The sequence below is a fragment of the Mirounga angustirostris genome, unplaced genomic scaffold, assembly GCF_029215605.1.
Source record: "Mirounga angustirostris isolate CCGP_5_RB_7025 unplaced genomic scaffold, mMirAng1.0.hap1 SCAF_2, whole genome shotgun sequence".
NCBI classification, from domain to species: domain Eukaryota; kingdom Metazoa; phylum Chordata; class Mammalia; order Carnivora; family Phocidae; genus Mirounga; species Mirounga angustirostris.
The window spans coordinates 22,927,443-22,946,008 of NW_026991710.1; the positions used below are offsets into that span (position 1 = coordinate 22,927,443).

The 18,566-nt window shown below is 37.1% G+C and overlaps 1 long non-coding RNA gene across 1 annotated transcript in view; it reads left to right on the forward strand.

Moving 5' to 3' along the window:
* The first annotated feature begins 5,982 nt into the window (after positions 1-5,982).
* LOC135362925 (uncharacterized) overlaps positions 5,983-18,566 on the forward strand; it is a 31,520-nt gene continuing 18,936 nt past the window's right edge. Inside the window, exons 1-2 of the long non-coding RNA XR_010408384.1 lie at positions 5,983-6,058; positions 10,093-10,136. This is a non-coding gene — a long non-coding RNA (uncharacterized LOC135362925). The remainder of the gene's footprint in view (positions 6,059-10,092; positions 10,137-18,566) is intronic.

Genomic DNA, 18,566 nt, shown 5'->3' on the forward strand with positions numbered 1-18,566 from the left:
CAAAATTTTACTAAAAATAACTTCGAGATTCGATGGCTATCTTGGGGAACATTCCAATTAGTCAAGATCACTCATTTAAGAAATGCACTTGAGAGCAAGGGATCCCAAGTTGAATAAACAGAATGGAATGCCTACTTTAATTGGTATGCAGAAACTTCCAAAAGACTTCAAGATTCCAAAATAGCTTCATTAAAAGGCTTGTTACAAAAGACTAATGGAAATTTAAATACACAAGAGGTACCTAAAACAAAAGATCATAGGACTAATGTGACTTCAACTGCCCGCCCCCCACCTCATTCTTTTTCACCTGAGTACTCAAGTTTTACTAATTCTTTGTCTGAACTGCCTTTCCATTCCAAAGAGACTATTAAACAGTTACTTTTTTTTTTTTTTAAGATGTTATTTATTTATTTGAGAGAGGGAGAATGAGAGACAGAGAGCATGAGAGGGGGGAGGGTCAGAGGGAGAAGCAGACTCCCTGCCGAGCAGGGAGCCCGATGCGGGACTCGATCCTGGGACTCCAGGATCATGACCTGAGCCGAAGGCAGTCTCTTAACCAACTGAGCCACCCAGGCGCCCTTAAACAGTTACTTTTAAAATAAAACTACCTGAGGTTACAGATGAACTTCAGATATCCTTCACCCCTTGGTCAAAGATTGAACTGAGAGTCCTAGTTAAAGAATTTCCTAAACCTAAAGCGGAACCCCAAAAATTTTTCTGAAGAATTTAAAGTCATTATTGGGCCTATGACTGTGGGCTGCCAGATCTTTGTCAGCTTGTACACATATTGGGAGGACTTGGTAGAGCCCAAAAATGGATGCAGGAAGCAAGATGGCAAAACCCAGAGGATGATATCCAAGATCTTTGGTCTTCAACATCTGAGAGACCAGAAAAAGCTTGCACAATAGCAGTTGAACTTCTACAAGCCACTCTTAGAGTTTTCTCTGCCTACCCTGACTGGTCTATTTTTCAAACATGCAAACAGACACACAAAAATGAATCCGTGCCATTCTTTAAATCCCATTTGGAAGCACTTTTTCTACGGCATTCAGGGTTCCATACAATAAATAAGATCACACAGCCTGCTCTGGCTGCCTTCTTTTAAATGGATTATCTCCTAAGATTAGTGGATTGATAAAAAAGCAAAAAATAAATAAATAAATAAGGTAGGAGTCCACAGGCCTGATGGAACTCATGACTTAGCTGAGCATTTTGAAAGAACCCTGGAGCAAGATTGAAAACAAAAATCTGCCCAAGTATTAGCTTTCCAGCTACAAAAGTGCCAAGACCAGAGACCCACAACAACACCTGGGCCTCCTGCATTGCACCCTCCCCAGGGGTCTGTCATCAAAACGCGGGTCCCAAGATAGTTGACAGTAGTCTGAGCGGTTCTCACACTTTAGATGGATTCATCTTCCAGAAAACTATGACCAGTAATTCCCTTTAACAGCCAAGGGGAAACAAAAATTAAAATTAATGGGAAATTTGCCAAATTTTAGTTGATACCAGAGCTACACTTTCGGCTTTAAATTTCACCCTCATAAAGCAACATAAATAAAAAGAAAGTTTCCATAGTGGGGGTATCTAATAAAGTTCTTTTAAAGAACTTTAGAGACTTCTTTTAAAATATTTATTTATTTATTTTTGGGGTGCCTGGGTGGCTCAGTCGTTAAGCGTCTGCCTTCGGCTCAGGTCATGATCCCAGGGTCCTGGGATCGAGCCCCGCATCGGGCTCCCTGCTCGGCGGGAAGCCTGCTTCTCCTCTCCCACTTCCCCTGCTTGTTTTCCCTCTCTCGCTGTGTCTCTCTCTGTCAAATAAATAAAAAAAAAATCCTTAAAAAAAAATATATATATATATATATATTTATTTATTTATTTATTTTAGAGAAAGAGAGAGAGATGGGGGCAGGAGAGGGAAAGAAAGAATCTTCAAGCAGACTCCCCATGGAGCAGGGAGCCCAACGTGAAGAGTGGAAACAAAAGATGCAGATAGATGCAACTAAACCTCTCCCTAAATTACCTCCATGTCCACTAAAGCCTGAGGCCATATAAGGTTTCACACCCATGATGGTGGACTTAATTGCCCAGGGGCCAATCATTCCCAGTCTTAGCCCCTGCAACACTCAGATCTTGCCAGTCAGGAAACTTAATGGGTGGAGATGGAGATTTATCCAGGACCTGAGAGCTATTAACAAAATAATCATTCCTGGGGCACCTGGGTGGCTCAGTCGGTTAAGTGTCTGCCTTCAGCTCAGGTCATGATCTCGGAGTCCTGGGCTTGAGCCCCGCATTGGGCTCCCTGTTCAGCAGGGAGTCTGCTTCTCTCTCTCCCTCTGCGCCTCCCCCCAGCTCATGTTCTTTCTCTCAAATAAATAAATAAAATCTTAAACAAACAAACAAAATAGTCATTCCTGTTTTTCAATTGCTCTAAACTCAAACACTCTTCTGTCACAAGTTCCATCAAACTCAAAATGGTTCACTGGTGTAGACCTTTGTTCAATCTTTTTTCAGCATCCCTGTAGACCCCAACAGCCAAAATCTGTTTGCCTTTACTTGGGACAATTGACAATATACCTGGACAGTTATGCCGCCAGTGTTCATTGAGGTCCTTTCTTATTTTCCTCAAGTACTTCACTGAGATTTTAAGTGCCCTCCAGTTCCCTGGGAAATCAATTTTTGTACAATATGTAGATGACCTTTTGCTGTGCTCAGTTACCAAAGAGGCACCCATACAAGAGTCTGTTTATTTGCTGCAACAGTTAGCTGAAAAGGGACACAACGTCTTTAAGAAAAAATCGCAATTTTCTCTAGACTAGTCATTACCTGGGTCATGATCAAAATACTGAAGGAATTCAGCTGTCTCCAAAAGAAACTAATCCAGGAATTTTCTAGACCCACAACTAAGCAACAGCTTTGTAGATTTCTAGGCTTGACTGGTTATTGCAGCCTATGGGCTCCTAATTTCTACCTAACTATTTACCTAACCAAAACCTTTCACTGTGTTTGTGCACAAAAGGGATAATTTAGCCCTGGGAATGCTCACACAAGAACATGGTAATAAGCATAGGCTGAGTGCCTATTACAGCATACAAGTTCGTTCAGTTGCTCATGTGTATTTCAGCTGTCTTAAGGCTCTATGGCTGTAGCTTCGAAGTCAGTGAAACCTCCAGCAGATCTGATACTAGGAAATAATGTTTATTTGCAAACTACACACTCTGTCCAAAGCCTTAACTCTGAATTGACTCAACATTCCTCTGCAAGTATACGAACTTTCTTAGAGTTCCTTCCGCTTTTGTCACCTAATCTACATCTTAAATGTTGTAACGTCCTTAATCCCAGTGTTTGACCCTTGTCCGATGAAGGCTGGCCCCATGACAGCGAGGCAATAACATGCCATTTTGTGACATTGCATTCTTAACTATAAGACACCCTTAAACTAATCCTAATCTAATTTTGTTTGTGGATGGGTCATACTGCAGAAATGAAAAAGAGAGTTTTCAGGATAGTGACGCTCTTACTACCCAATGTGACCCAACTGAAAGTAGAATGAACTATTCTCAAGCTACATTCTCCCAATGAGCAGAATTCCATGGCCTTACCTGAGCATGCCAGCTACCAGGACAAACCATTATACTGATAGTGGGTTTGCCTTTGGGGTTGTCCATGATTTGGGGATGTTATGGAAACAAAGAGGTGATTTTTGTTTTGTTTCGTTTTTCCTTCCTCTGAGACCCCAGTCAAAACTGGGCAGCAAGTAAATGATTTCCTTACTGCATTTCTCTTATCTTCTGAAATTGCTGACTTTAAAATTGAGGCTCATACTCAATGACTGAACCTGAGGATCAGCATATGGAATTCTAATATATATCTGGTGGGAATATAAAATGTTACAACCATTTTGAAGAAAAGTTTTGCAGTTCCTTAAATGTAGCCATTCTACTTCTAAGAGTGTGGAAAGCTTATGTGTACATACAGACTTGCACACAAATGTTCATAGCCTCTTTTTTTTTTTTAAGATTTTATTTATTTATTTGACAGAGAGAGAGAGAGCACAAGTAGGCAGAGTGGTAGACAGAGGGCGAGGGAGAAGCAGGCTCTCTCCACTGAGCAGGGAGCCAGACGTGGGGCTCGATCCCGGGATCCCAGGACTGTGACCTGAGCCGAAGGCAGCCACTTAACCTACTGAGCCACTCAGGCACCCTGGTAGCCTCTTTATTTTTAATAAAATGTTAATTATTGCAACATACAACAAAATGGATAAATTTCAAAATCATTATGGTGAGTGAAAGAAGTCCAACAAAAAAAGAGTACATACTGTACAGCCAAATTTATACAAAATCCTAGAAAATGCAAACTAATCTATCCTGGCTAAAAGCAGATTAATTGTTACCTGGGAAAGAGGGTGTTGGTAGGATGGTAAATGGGCAGGGAGGACAAAAGGGAGGCATCACAAAGGGGAATGAGGAAATTTGGGGGAGTAATATGTTCATTATCCCGATTTCCATGGTGGGTTCATGGGTGCATTTGTATGTCAAATCTTATCAATTATACCTTTAAATGTGTATAATGGATTGTATGTTAATTGTACCTCAATAAAGCTGCATTAGAAAAAATGCATTGGAACAATATAAAGGTACATTTGAAGAAAATCATCCAACAATGTCAAGCGGGATCTATTTTTTTCTTTAAGGAAACATTCCTTTTCAGATTTTCCTTTTAAAAAAGATTTATTTATTTATTTTAGAGAGAGAGAGAGCACAAACTGGAGGGGCAGAGAGAGAGGGAGAGAGATTCTCAAGCAGACTCCACTGAGCATGGAGCCTGACATGGGGCTCGATCTCACGACCTGAGCTGAAACCAAGAATAGACATTTAATCCACTCTGCCACCCAGGCCCCACGAGGGATCTTTATTTAATTTCAACAAATACACAGTTAAAACCCAAACAACATAATTAAACCTGAGTGGCATGTCTAAAATTTAGTGTAGCCTTGTTAGGGTACCCATACAGGTCAATGTCTCAAAAGCCTGGAGTTCCCCATTAGCTACTCCCCTGCAGAGAACATCAGGGCATAAAGCTCATGGCCTATACTGATATTTTATTTACCTGTATACTCTCACTTCCTAAAGTCCTCCAACCACAGGCACAGACTCTGTATTTGATACAAATGTATGTAATAAGGTTCACTTTCCACAGGCAAGAAATATCTTAATTTCAACCTAATTGTTTTTAAAAACAATCCAATTTGAACTACGTGTCTCCTTTCTATTTGACAGGTAGAAAATTTGTCTTTGGCCATAGGCAGCAGCAAAAAAATCCTAATAGTTGCCTCTACTTCTTGATCATCAGAATGCACTGTTTTCTCGAAGAAGCCTACAGATTCATTTCATATGGTTCCTTTAGTCCCCTCTGCTCTGCTGTATCTCTGACTCATAAATCTCTGCCGAGGCTGGGAACCATGATACTTTTCCACTTAGAATTCTTAATACTCTGCTGGGAATTTTCTACAGATCAGATTAAGAAGCCCCACCGCTTGTGCTAGCCATAGAACTGTACTCCACTTTGCTTTCTCCAGTTTCCAGATTTTATTTTTTGCTTGAAAGAAATCCTCCCTTTCTGTTCATGTTTCTTTCCAGTCTCTTTCCTCTGGGGAACCTAGACTGATTGCTTCAGTGGATTTTGGTTTTAGGAAACAAATGCCAAATAAGGAGAGTGTCGTGCAGACAACTTCTGCTTTTTCTTCCTGTCAAAAATGCCTCAGTTAAGAAAAGGCAGCTCAGAGCTTGTTACCCACAGGACAGAAGAAAGGAGAGGAAAAATTACAAAGAGAAAGATACGTTGATGTCTCAAACATTTCACAAGAACAAAAAAAAGTTGAATTTCCAAACTGTTTTGGTGGCATTTGCTAAAATCTCTCTAGTAGCCAATCCAATGAACAAAATCAAATGACTCCCCCATGCCTCACAAAGCATTGCACTGGTTCTACATCATGAGCAAGACCAATACAACCGGCTTCTACTCTGGTGGAAGTTAGAAGCTACCAGATAACAACTCTAAGGTTAGCCTGTGAGAATTCACATGAATGTGTGAGTCTGTGTGTGTGTGTGTAAGGGAGGGAGACAGACAGACAGAAACCTAAGCTCCTTTGTGCAGGAAACAATATGCCTTAATTTACATTAATTATTTTCTCACATACTGTACTAATTTATTCTCACTTCAATCTTTATGAGAAAATATTTTAATTTTAGTATCTATTTAAAAAATCAGGTTTAGGGAAGTTAAATGACTTGCCAAAAAGATGCAGTTTATGTGACAGGTGGGATTTGAGATCCAGTTTCTCTCATTTAAATCTCTTAATATCCTAGTGTTATCAACAGAATTGAATTCAGATTCTGGCTTGACAATTTTGCATGTAAGATGTATTTTTCTTTTCTATAAAATGGGGATAACCAATTAGGGAGCCACCATACTTACTACTCGTAAGGGAAACATGCCCACATAATACAAAAAGATTGGTAAACTAATTTGATTGTCCTAACATGATCAATTTCTCTGCTCTCCCTGGAGAAATTGTAAAAGTATTGCCAAACTATTTTGATGGTATATATCCTTAAAAAAATTAAAATATTTTATCTGTTAGGTACAATTCCAGACTTAATGGAGTAACTACATTTAGGTGAGACAAATTGTGAAGATCTTTCTAAAAGAAGTTATCTCCATGCTGTTGTTGTTAATGTTTTTACTGGTAAACTCTTGTTATGAGAAATTTTTAATAAGTAAGCAAGAACTACATATGTAGATGAAAAGTAATTTACACTCCAAGATGCTTAATGCAGCAGAGTTAATAGTAGTGTAGTAAATTTCTTCCATTTGTTTCTCCAGACCTGCTCTCTCCCTCCTCCTCCCTCTTCCTTGCCCTGAGAAGCTGACCCATGTGAACCATATAACCAGTACACCCAGGATCTCAGGATTGGTTTTGTTGGGTTGGGTTTGTTGGGTCCCAGTTAGAGAAGAGAGAAAGGAGAGTGAGCTCAGGGTCCTTATTTATCTTGCTGCCTTCCATTGAGACCAACCTAGATTGTCCCTTCAAAGACAGCGTGTTCTCTAAGATTCTTAATCTTTCTGGCATTGGGAAGCTTTCCTTTTCCCTAATCCCTTCAGCCTTGGGGGTGATAACAGTTCTGCTGCTAATAGCCAAGAATCTTGCATGATCCCTTTCTTTCAGTTTTCTATACCCATCCATACCTTTGTAATTAATTTCTATGTAAATAAACCTTCTTCAAATTACCTTAATTTGAGTGTACCATCTGTTTCTTGTTTGGACTCTGACTGATACAAATTATTATATAAACTTTCAGAAATTTGCTTACATGTAAAAGCTTATATCCACACAAATAAACTTTTTTTTCCTTCACAATTAGTAGCATTCTCTGCATACTTTTTAAAAATTAATAACATATCTTGTAGATTTCTTTCCACATTAACACAATGGAGATTTACCATATTAAAATGAAGTAGGTTTTAGATAGTATAAAGTTTGGAAGCTATCAGAAGAAACCTAAATGTTACATATAATCGACCATACACTTATGGTCACAAAAATAGTTTAATCCATAATCTTTTTGTTTGTTTCCCCCATTTTAAGAATCTATTGAATGAGAATTTAACATCACCCCAGGATTGAAGATTATTTGCCTTTTTGAAAACAAGGCATTTTTCCATTTAATCCCTTGTGTCAATGAGGCCTTCAAAATAAATCCTTTCATAGCCAGTTAGTAAAACAGTGTGTATCATTGGAAAGTGAAAAAATACCAAGGAGCAGTATAGTTGTAGGTGGGCTTCATTACCATTAGGATGAAAGTTGAAATGTATCAAATCAACATACTGTACACTTTAAATTTATACAATGCTATATGCCAGTTATATCTCAATAAAAATTTTTCCAATAAATTTTTTTTTCAAAATATAGTTCAAATTGGAGCTTATGAAACCACTGCTCGTATCACTGATAATAAGTCTTTTCTACATACTAGCTTATCTTTTGGACACATTTAGGAACAATTGTAGAGGATGGGAGGGAGCAAGAACATTTTTTGACTCTGAGAATGAGTTAGCACAGTGTGTGTCTCCTTTGTTCAACTTTTAGGCATCTGCCACAATCATCTAACTCATTTAGCTACCCCTCACTTATGCTACTCAGGTTCATGGAACTTCTGAATAAACCCACCCACAGGTTTTCAGTTTCTTGACATCTTCTTCACTTCCATTGATATATTTATTATCAGAATGTTCTAATAAAATCACTGGAATGCCTTTACAACTATAAATATTCTGGAGAAGTGTTAAATAACATTAGCAAAGGAAATACAGTGTCTTGAAATCTGAAAGGAATAACATAACTCTGAGCAAAAATTATATTTTCACAGAAAATAAAACCATATGGCCAAGTGAGAACCACTTTTCCTTATTTACATCATCGTATTATTAAATGTTCCGTATGCTATTGTCTGGGCAACTGGAACCACATTATGTTTAAACAGATTCAATCTATTCATTTATTTAAACTGACAAAACAGAACAATTGTTTATTTCCAAAAAAAAGCATACCATTTTCTCCATGGCGCTTTTTTTCTCTGGATTCCATCAGTTTTTGGCTAGGAAGTGTGTTCTCTCTGCCCTGGAGGAGTCTGCTTTCTTTTGGCTGGCAATTACCCCTTTCTCAGTGTTTATTTCAGCACTAAGACTCGGGAGCCTTGGGTAACCAATCTCTAAACTCATATAATCCCTTTTACTATTTTAAAGCTACATTAGTTTTTTTAAGCCAAAGAAATGGGCCTTCTCTGTGAATTTCAGTCTTAAGGTATACTATTATAAAGAACACTGTAGGGCGCCTGGGTGGCTCAGTTGGTTAAGCGACTGCCTTCGGCTCAGGTCATGATCCCAGAGTCCCGGAATTGAGTCCCACATCGGGCTCCCTGCTCAACGGAGAGTCTGCTTCTCCCTCTGACCCTATCCCCTCTTGTGCTCTCTCTCTCTTTCTCTCAAATAAATAAAATAAAATCTTTTTAAAAAAAGAACACTGTAACTTCCTACAAAAGTATGATAAAACACTGAAATAGTCCTCACTAAGATTGGAATTAAATATTCAATAGAAATGACAATAACATGTTATCAAATAAATAATCTAACAGTTGCAGATCTATACTACTAGTAAAAAAATTCAAGTGATATTTAAGATAAAGATGGGCACTAGGTAATATACACATTAATTTTATCAGAGGTGCCAATGTATTTCAATATTCATACATGATAAGTAAAATATGGAGTTATACTATATCTTAACTCTGACCCAAATTTATGATGGTGCATTGGGCATAATGATGCTGCCCCCACCAAAAAATCCCCACACCCTAATCTCTGAAACCTGTGAATATGTTACATATCATATTCAGATGTTATTAAGGTTACTGACATTAAAATGAGGAGATTATTCTGGTTTATCCAAGTGGATCTGAAGTAATCATATGGGTTCTTAAAAGTGGGAGACCAAGGCAGAAGGGATGAGTCAGAGAGACGCAGCAGAAAGGGGAGACAGAAAGAAGATTCAAAGCATGAGAAGGACTGGACCATCATCACTGGATTTGAAAATGGAGGAAGGGGCCTCCCAGGAAGCTTGAGAAAGGTTTCCAGCAGACAGCCAACAAAGAAACAGGGACCTCATTCCTACAACCACAAGGAGCTCAATCTGCGAGCTCCGTGAATTACCCTGGAAAATTATTTTCTCCCCAGAACCATCAAAAAGGAAGGCAAGCCCTGCCAACACTTTGACTTAGACCTTGTAAGACGGGGACTTTGTAACACCGGGACAGGCAAGCCAATTCCACTGACTACAGAACTGTGAGATACTAAACTGTTGTTGCTTAACCCACTGACTTTGAGGTAATTTGCTAAGGCAACAAAAGAGAAGTAATACAATAGCTGAGCTTTGCTTGTGACAGTTTTGCTGGTTCAGAACCTTCTAAATGACCTGATCAATGTTCTTTTAAATCATTTAATTTAATTTAATTTTCTAACTCTATCTATTTTCAACAGGTAGAAGGAGGCCAAGAAGAAAGATGTATTACTACCCAATTAAGGTATTTTTCCCTAACTTCATAAAAAATTCTTTGAATCATAATATCCAGTTTCAAAGTTTTCACAAATATATGGATGGTAACTAATTGAATGCATTAGTTTGCTATGGCTACAAACAAAGTACCACAAACTGAATGGCTTAACCATCGAAAACGTATTGTCTCACAGTTCTGGAGGCTAGCAGGGCTATCTATATTTTTTTTCTAGATTCTCTAGGGAAGAATCTGTTTCCATGCCTTTTCCAGCTACTAGAGAACATCCTCATTCCTTGCCTCATGGCTTCCATCCTCAAAAGCCAACAACACCGCATGTTAAAGGCCCTTGTGATTAAAGTGGACCCACCAAAATAATACAGAATAATCTCTCTATTTTAGGGTCAGTTGATTAGTAAACACCTTAATTTCCCATGTGCCATGTAACCTAACATTCCCATGTTCTGGGGATTAGATCATAAGACTTGTTTGTGGGGGTCTTACTGTACCTACTTTAGGCAGTAAGGGCTCATGGAGTAAAAGGTCAAGAGAATTGGCTTTGAAGTACAGAAGAATGTGGTTCCTATTCTGCTGCTTTTGTTATATGATCTTGGGAATGTATTAGTATATTCTGAGCCTCAAATTTCCCAGCTGCAAAATAGAGGCAAGAGGAGATACATCGTAGGCAACTTTGGAAATTAAATTCATGTGAAGTGTTTAGAAAAGTATTAATACAGTAACAATATAATACATAATTATTATTGTAAGTGTTGAACAAAATAGCAAGATACTACTAGAATCCTGACTCAGAGGAAAAGAAGACAGTGACCATGATGAGGAAATAAAAACAATGACTCTCCTAACTCTTTTGAGTATGAATACTCAAATGAAAGAGCAAGAGAGACAGAAAAACACCCTTTCATTACCAATCCTTTCATTTAGGAATGTCTAACAGGTGAGAGCCTCCAGGCTTAGTGGTTTCTTTGGTGAGTTAAGTTGAAAAAAAGAACAGCACTAGTAGAAGTGAAAATTGATTTAAAGGATATTGGGTAGAGTCTAGTAAAGTTGAAAAATGTACATACCCAATCTGTTAGTTTTCTAGGGCTACCATAACAAAGCACAAGTGCTTCAAATAGCTTAAGAAACAGAAATTTATTGACTCACAGTTCCTAAGGCTGGAACAAGACCAGTGTGTTGACAAGGTTGGTTCTTCTGGAGGGCTGTGAGGGAGAATCTATTCCATGTCTCTTCTCTAGCTTTGGGTGGTATGCTGGCATTTTCTGATGTTTCTTGGCTTGTTGAAGCATCATCCCTATCTCTGCCTTCATCTTTGCATGATGCTTTCCCTGGGTGCATGTGTCTGTGTCCAAATTTCCCCTTTTTATAAAGACACCAGTCAGATTAGGGTCTGCCCTAATGACCTCATCTTAATTTGATTTGTCTCTAAAGACCCTATCTTCAAATAAGGTCACATTCTGAGGTACTTGGGGTGGGGAATTAAACATATGAATTTTGGAGGGACACAATTAAACTCATTAACAGATTCCCTTTTAAGAATGCAGTAGTTTCCCCTTTATCCATACGGGATATATTCCAAGAGCCCCAATGGATACTTGAAACTGCTGATAGTAACAAACCCTATATATGCTGCTTTGTTCTCCTTATGTGTATAATTATGATAAAGTATAATTTATAAATTAGGTGCAGTAAGAGATAAAAATTAAATAGGATAAAATATAACAATTATAACAATATAATAAAATATATATAATAAATATATATAATAAATATATAATAAATATATATAATGAAAGTTATGTGAATGTGGTCTCTTTCTTTCTCTCTAAATATCTTAGTGTAATGTACTCACCCTTCTTGTGATAATGCGAAATGATAAAATGCCTACTTATGAGATGAAGTGAGGTGAATGATGTAGGCATTAGTGATGCGGTATTAACTTAAAATTGACCCTATGACAACATGGCTGAGGGAGGATCATCTGCTTCTGGACCATGGTTGACCATGGGCAACTGAAAGCATGGAAAGTGAAGCCATAGATAAGGAGGGACTATAGTATATTAGAGAAAGTATTGCATAATTGTAACAGAACATAAGCATAATGATTTTCATTGCTACATTGCTACTATGATTTTCATAGTAAACTATTAGGGGAAAGTGTCTGTTGTGCTCATGGATAATTTTTTTAAATTTTAAATTTTATTTATATTTATATATATATATATTTTTTTGAGAGAGAGTGCGAGAGCATGTGCACATGAACAAGGGATAAGAGGGGTAGAAGGAAAGGAAGAGAATCTTAAGCTGATGCCACACTGAGTGCAGAACCCATTGTGGGTCTCCATCTCACCACCCTGAGATCATGAACTGAACTGAAATCAGACACTTAACCGACTGAATCACCCAGGTGCCCCTGTAATTATTTTTAAGTTTATGTGTACCATACACTATCACACAGCATTCAAAATTCTCAAATTTATATGTTTTAATGTGGCTAGATTACCAAAACACAATGTAAGTGGAAAAAGCCAGTTACAGTAAAAAGCTTAAATGCAATTTTTAAAAGTATACAAAGAAATGGCATGTGTTACTTATGCAAACATAACTATGTTTTTAAAAATTGAAGAAACAAAAAAAGGAATAAATTTATGAAAATCAAAATGTGTCCGGATAGAAGGGAGGTGAACTGATGAGAGAAAACACAAACAAACCAACCTCTGTTTTACCTGTAATGTTTTTTTTTTTCTTTGTTTTAAAGGGTCTGAACCATTAAAAAATTATATTGATAATTCTTTTTTTTTTTTTTAAAGATTTTTATTTATTTATTTAACAGAGATAGAGAGAAAACGCAAGTAGGCAGAGCGGCAGACAGAGGGAGAAGGAGAAGCAGGCTCTCTGCCGAGCAGGGAGCCCGATGCGGGGCTCGATCCCAGGACCCTGGGATCATGACCCGAGCTGAAGGCAGCCACTTAACCGACTGAGCCACTCAGGCGCCCCTAGATTGATAATTCTAATCTAATCATTTGGTATCTACATTATTATATTATTTACTTACTTTTCTGAATTTTTTAACCTAAGAAAACTTTATAGAAGGATAAAAAATTGCAACGATAACTCCAAACTTGGAATTATTACGTTAATGTTCCTCAATTGGCATGGTACCCACGGATAAACCACAGCAAATGAGCAGGCTCTTAATACCATCATTTCTATCTTAAAGCTACCAGATGTTTGTGAAAACACTAGGTAGGCACATTTGCATTATATTTTTGCATAAATATACCTATAGATTTGCTTAATCTGCATACTACTTTGGAGTTTTACATGGAGTATGTAAGGTGAAATAAAACGCTACAACTTTTACAACAGAATTAAAAGTTCAACTTTCAAATTCAAAATTAAAACAATTTTAGCAGAATCCCATTACAAGCGTGGCAATATATTTCTCCTGATAACACAACTGGAGGAAAACAAAGAATGAACTGATTATCTGGGGGAAGTTAGGAGGAAGGATAATGTAGTGGTTGAGCACACAGTGTTAGAATACCCATTTAACTGGGTGCTAAACCTATTAGTGTTTTCATCGATAAAAAAGGGCTAATAAATATGTATACATCTTAAAGTTATAGACAGTCCTATAGAAACAGTTTATGTTAAGAACCTGGCACATGGTAACTTAAAAAAAAAAATTAGATGTCGAAGTATGTATTTATTTTTCTGACATACCAGTGCATCATTTTCTGGATTGTGGCATGGAATTGCCTAACAAATACCTTAGGGACTGTCAAATAAACAACAGATCTGAATGTAGGTAAGGAGTTACTTGACTCAGATAGATTATTGCAATAGGAGGAAAGTGACTGTTGTAATAGGGAGGACATTCCTAGGGAAATGTCTATGCTTATCTCAAAGGTTAGGCAGAAAAGACTCTTGTTCGTATGGGAAGGAGTAAAGTAGGCTAAAAAGGAATGGTGTGGGAATAGGATGAACAGATGGCATGATCTCATAGTTGATCTAGTAATATTTTTCCCTGAGGAGCAATTTTTAGGAGTGCCCATTGAAGAGGGGGTGTTCTTAATTCTAATACTTTCTTAAATTCAAGGGTGAGTCAAGATCCAACAACCTGTGGAGAAGAAGAAGACTGACTAAAATTTGGCCAAGTTAGAGGATATTTTGTCCAGATTGCTCAGGTCAGATAACAAGAGTAAAATAATCAAAATAACTTACAGTAGAAACTGATTAATCCAAATATGGGTGTGATTGATTATAATTTGGAAAATGTTTTTTTCTAGAAAATAATTTCATATGCATCTTGCTTAAAAGCAAACGCAAGTTAATTAAAAATAGATTTGCTCATGAGCAAATAGCATTGGCTTTATTAAAGGTGTTAAAATAAAGAGAAAAAGGAAAGTAATTTTTTCTTAAATGTTGGTACCAAAATTATTGGCTCAACATTTCTTATAGTGATTTTAGTGGAGACTTGCTAAAGATACATTAGGATTATTTAATTTCACTTCATGCCACTTAAAATTTTACCCTCTTTCTATGTCAGACGTTTGTGTCTGATCGCTAGGTTTATTATTGGCATGCTTTATCTTGTAAATGATAGGGTATTGTCCCCTTGACATTATAGGGCTGAAAGGAGAAAGAAAGCTGCTTTTGGAAAACACAAGCCTTTGTTTAAACATGGAGAGATTTAGTTAAGGAAGTAGTAAATAGTAGAATAGTTATAGAAGCATAACTAAGGTAAATGGAGCTAAACAAATTTGTTTGGGGATGTTCTCTCTCTCTCATGCATCAACTCAAAATATTTAACTCACTGACTGCATCTTATTTTGCTTTTAAATTTTACTTTTATAACTAAAAATACTTTTAAATATTAATGGAAATAATCATTAATGTATTAGCCAGATAGGTTATTGAAGTTTATAAAATACATAAATAAACTCCATGCAAATAAAATTTCCTCGTATAAACAAAATAGGATACAATCATTCATTCTCCTAGTACAAAACAGCTCTATGAAGTTATAAAAAGCTAAAAAGGAATATACAAAGAGGAATTAAAAGTACTAGTAATATATATACATATATATGTAATATGTATGCACATATATATATATGCACACACACAATCTGAAAGTTCCTTTTAGAAAAAATCAAAAAGGTATTTTATACATTTTTATTAAATGTAAACTGGATTCTAACCATTTCCTTTTCTTATTTTAGGATTCTGAAATCCAAGCTCTATATTATTCATATCTTCTATATCTTCCTTACTAGCTCAGAATAGTTCTATGTGATTATGTAATTTTTAACAAGCTTAATGTATGGTTGTAAAGAACTATTACATCACATTTGAATCTCAAACTTGGGATTGCTAATGTTTTATGCTGAAAGAAGTATGAAGCATAGCCCTCCCGTTCTCTGTTTGAATGACCTTTCTTTCACTAATAACCTGGATTTTTCATTTGTCATTTGGTTGGTTTGTTTGAAATTAAAAAAAAAAAAAAGAAAGAATAGCAATAACAGAATAAAAGCAAATAAACTAAGAAAAAAACTCCAGCATCTAGATTCAGGTCACTTGACGCACATCTTCCTCATCCCCTTATCAAACTCTTCTTTAATGCAAAACCTCTGTAGCTCTAGGTCTCTTTGAATGAGCAAAACAGAACTGAAAGTGAACTTAGAGGTTTTCTCCTAAGTGGGAAGAGTATGTAAGTATGATGGGCAATGAGGCCTTTGAGGTCTCTTGATGATACTCTATAAATAATCTGGCTGAATTAAAAGAATCTTGAATTAGTAGTAAAATGCTCAATGTGGAAGCAGCCCCTTGAGAGTCCTAGACAAATCTCTCAGTCTCTCTACCTCGGAGAGCTAAGGCAAGCTTCAGAGACTGGAAAAATGCCTTATAGATTTGTTTTTAAAAAATCTATAAATGGGATGATTATCTTAATGCAAGAAGTGGAAAGTCAGTCATACTCATTTTTTTCATGGTAGTTCAACACCTTCTATATGTCAGACACTAATAGGTGTTTGATATCCTAATGTAGTTCAGTCTATTTAAATGCAAGAGATAACTATACCAAAAGAAACCTCCAATTTATGTGAAATTATTTAATACAATAATAATAATAAAAAATATAATATAATATGAATACATGCCGAGTACTAAGGAAGCACAAGACTGAGATCCAACCTGTCTTTAAGAACCAGGGATAATTTGGGGCACCTGCGTGGCTCAGTCGTTAAGTGTCTGCCTTCGGCTTAGGTCATCATCCCAGGGTCCTGGGATTGAGCCCCGCATCGGGCTCCCTGCTCCATGGAGAGTCTGCTTCTCCTTCTCCACTCCCCCTGCTTGTGTTCCCTCTCTCGCTGTGTTTCTCTCTGTCAAATAAATAAATAAAATCTTAAAAAAAAAAAAAAAAGAATCAGGGATAATTTCCTGGATGGGGTGGTACTCCAGGGAAAGCACAGCACAATACAAATGGGTAGACTTTCAGTTACTAGGATTAACTTCCTTTGTCATTTTATTCATTATTTTTATGACTACCATTATACAATAAACATGGCATTTGTAAATTTATTATGTTTAAGTCCAGCTATTGAGGACTGACCCTAAAGTTCCAAATCCTAAAATACCTAATTCTCCTAGAAATGATTGAAAGCCCAAGTGAAGTTAAATAATAAAAGGAAGTAATTTCAGAGTAGCATGCATACTTTATAGCTTTTATTTTTGTATTCCTTTATAGCTCTGTGCTTTGACTCTGTTTTGCTTTATCCTCTGATACTGCCTTTTTTTTTTTTATATGAAACTTTCAGAATCAGGTGGCTTTTCCTGAGGCAGTGAAATAACTTGAACTACTCTAGTCCACACATTTGTAAGGCAGACCATTCAGAAGAAAAAATTATCTCACTCCAACCATCAACTACAAATCCTGGACAACAAAATGAATGTTCTAAGTTGGACCAATCCCTTTTGATGGAGAAATGCACAGAGGGATTATATTAATTTTAGGCTAGTGCCATCTGTGAAATAATCACAAGGACAAATGAATAGGTTTATGCCCTTGGAATAGAAGAGTCATTAGGATTTGGCTCTAGAGCAGGACCTGGAGTGAGATGCAATCTGGGCGTATGGAGATTTGTGGGGGAGAGTGATGTCTTTGCCCCTGGAAGAACCTCGACAACTACCCAACATCTGCAATGGAACTTCTCTTTATTCTTCCCTATTAATCTTATATTCAGTACCCATCAACCTATATTTTCTAAGCTTTGGTATGTGGAAATATGCTGATTTGGTGTATGTGAACTAGAAGGCTTTGGAAGATCTCCAGGTGTATCACTTATAAACATCTATGAACTTGAATTCTCAGGTGTGTTTTTCAACACCACTAAGCAATTCTCCAATTCTCAGCAGACACTGACTGGGTGTCCTATAATCTTACTCAGTTCTGACACTATCTACCTAGAGATAGCATAAGCTCCCACAAGTTAAAGGCACAGTCCAACACGATTGCCCCCCCATTTCAGCCACCAATCACAAACCCACATTGTCACATGTGCTTCTGACCAACTGGTTATAAATAGGAGGTTCCCATGACCTCCTCCTTGGGTGTACTTAATTTGTTAGAGCTGCTTACAAAACTCAAGAGAAACATTTACTTACATTTAACAACTAAAGAATAGTCAGATGAAGAGGTACATAGAGCAAAGTCCAGCAGCCACAGAACTAAGGTGCCACTCTCCCAGCAGGTGGACACATACACCAATCTGAAAGGACATCAAGTCTCCTTGTTCAGAGTTTTTATAGAGCTTAATTTGTAGCCCCACCCCTCCTATTCCCAGAGGTGAGGATGGGGCTGAACATTCTAACCATCTAATCACTTGGTCTTTTTGGTGACCAGCCTCATCCTGAAACTACCTAGAGACCCCACCCTGGTTTATCTTGTTACCATAAACTCAGATGTACTCAGAAGTAACTCTTTATGAATAACATACATTCCTGATCTTAGGAAATTCGAAGGGTTTTAGGAGCTCTGTGCTCGGAACAGGGAACAAAGACCTAACATTTATTATATCACAAATATTACTACCTAATTTTAGAAAATTAGCTTCTAATATGAAGGTAGTATACATTCCAAGATTGACACCTGCATTAGGTTTTCAAAGGCTGCCACAATAGATTACCACAAACTTAGTGACTTAACACATTTTTTTTAAATTTAACTTTGTGTCTGTAGTTGTAAGTAGGACATGTGTCTAAATAGGCTAAAATAAATGTGTCAGCAGGGCTATGCTCCTTCTGAGGGTTCTAAGGAAGAATCTATTTTCTGCTCAATTAGATTGTTAGAATTGTTTCCTTGTAGTTGTAGGACTGAGGTCCCCAATTTCTGATTGTAAACTGAGGCTTGTTCCCAACTTCTAGAGGCCACCACATTCT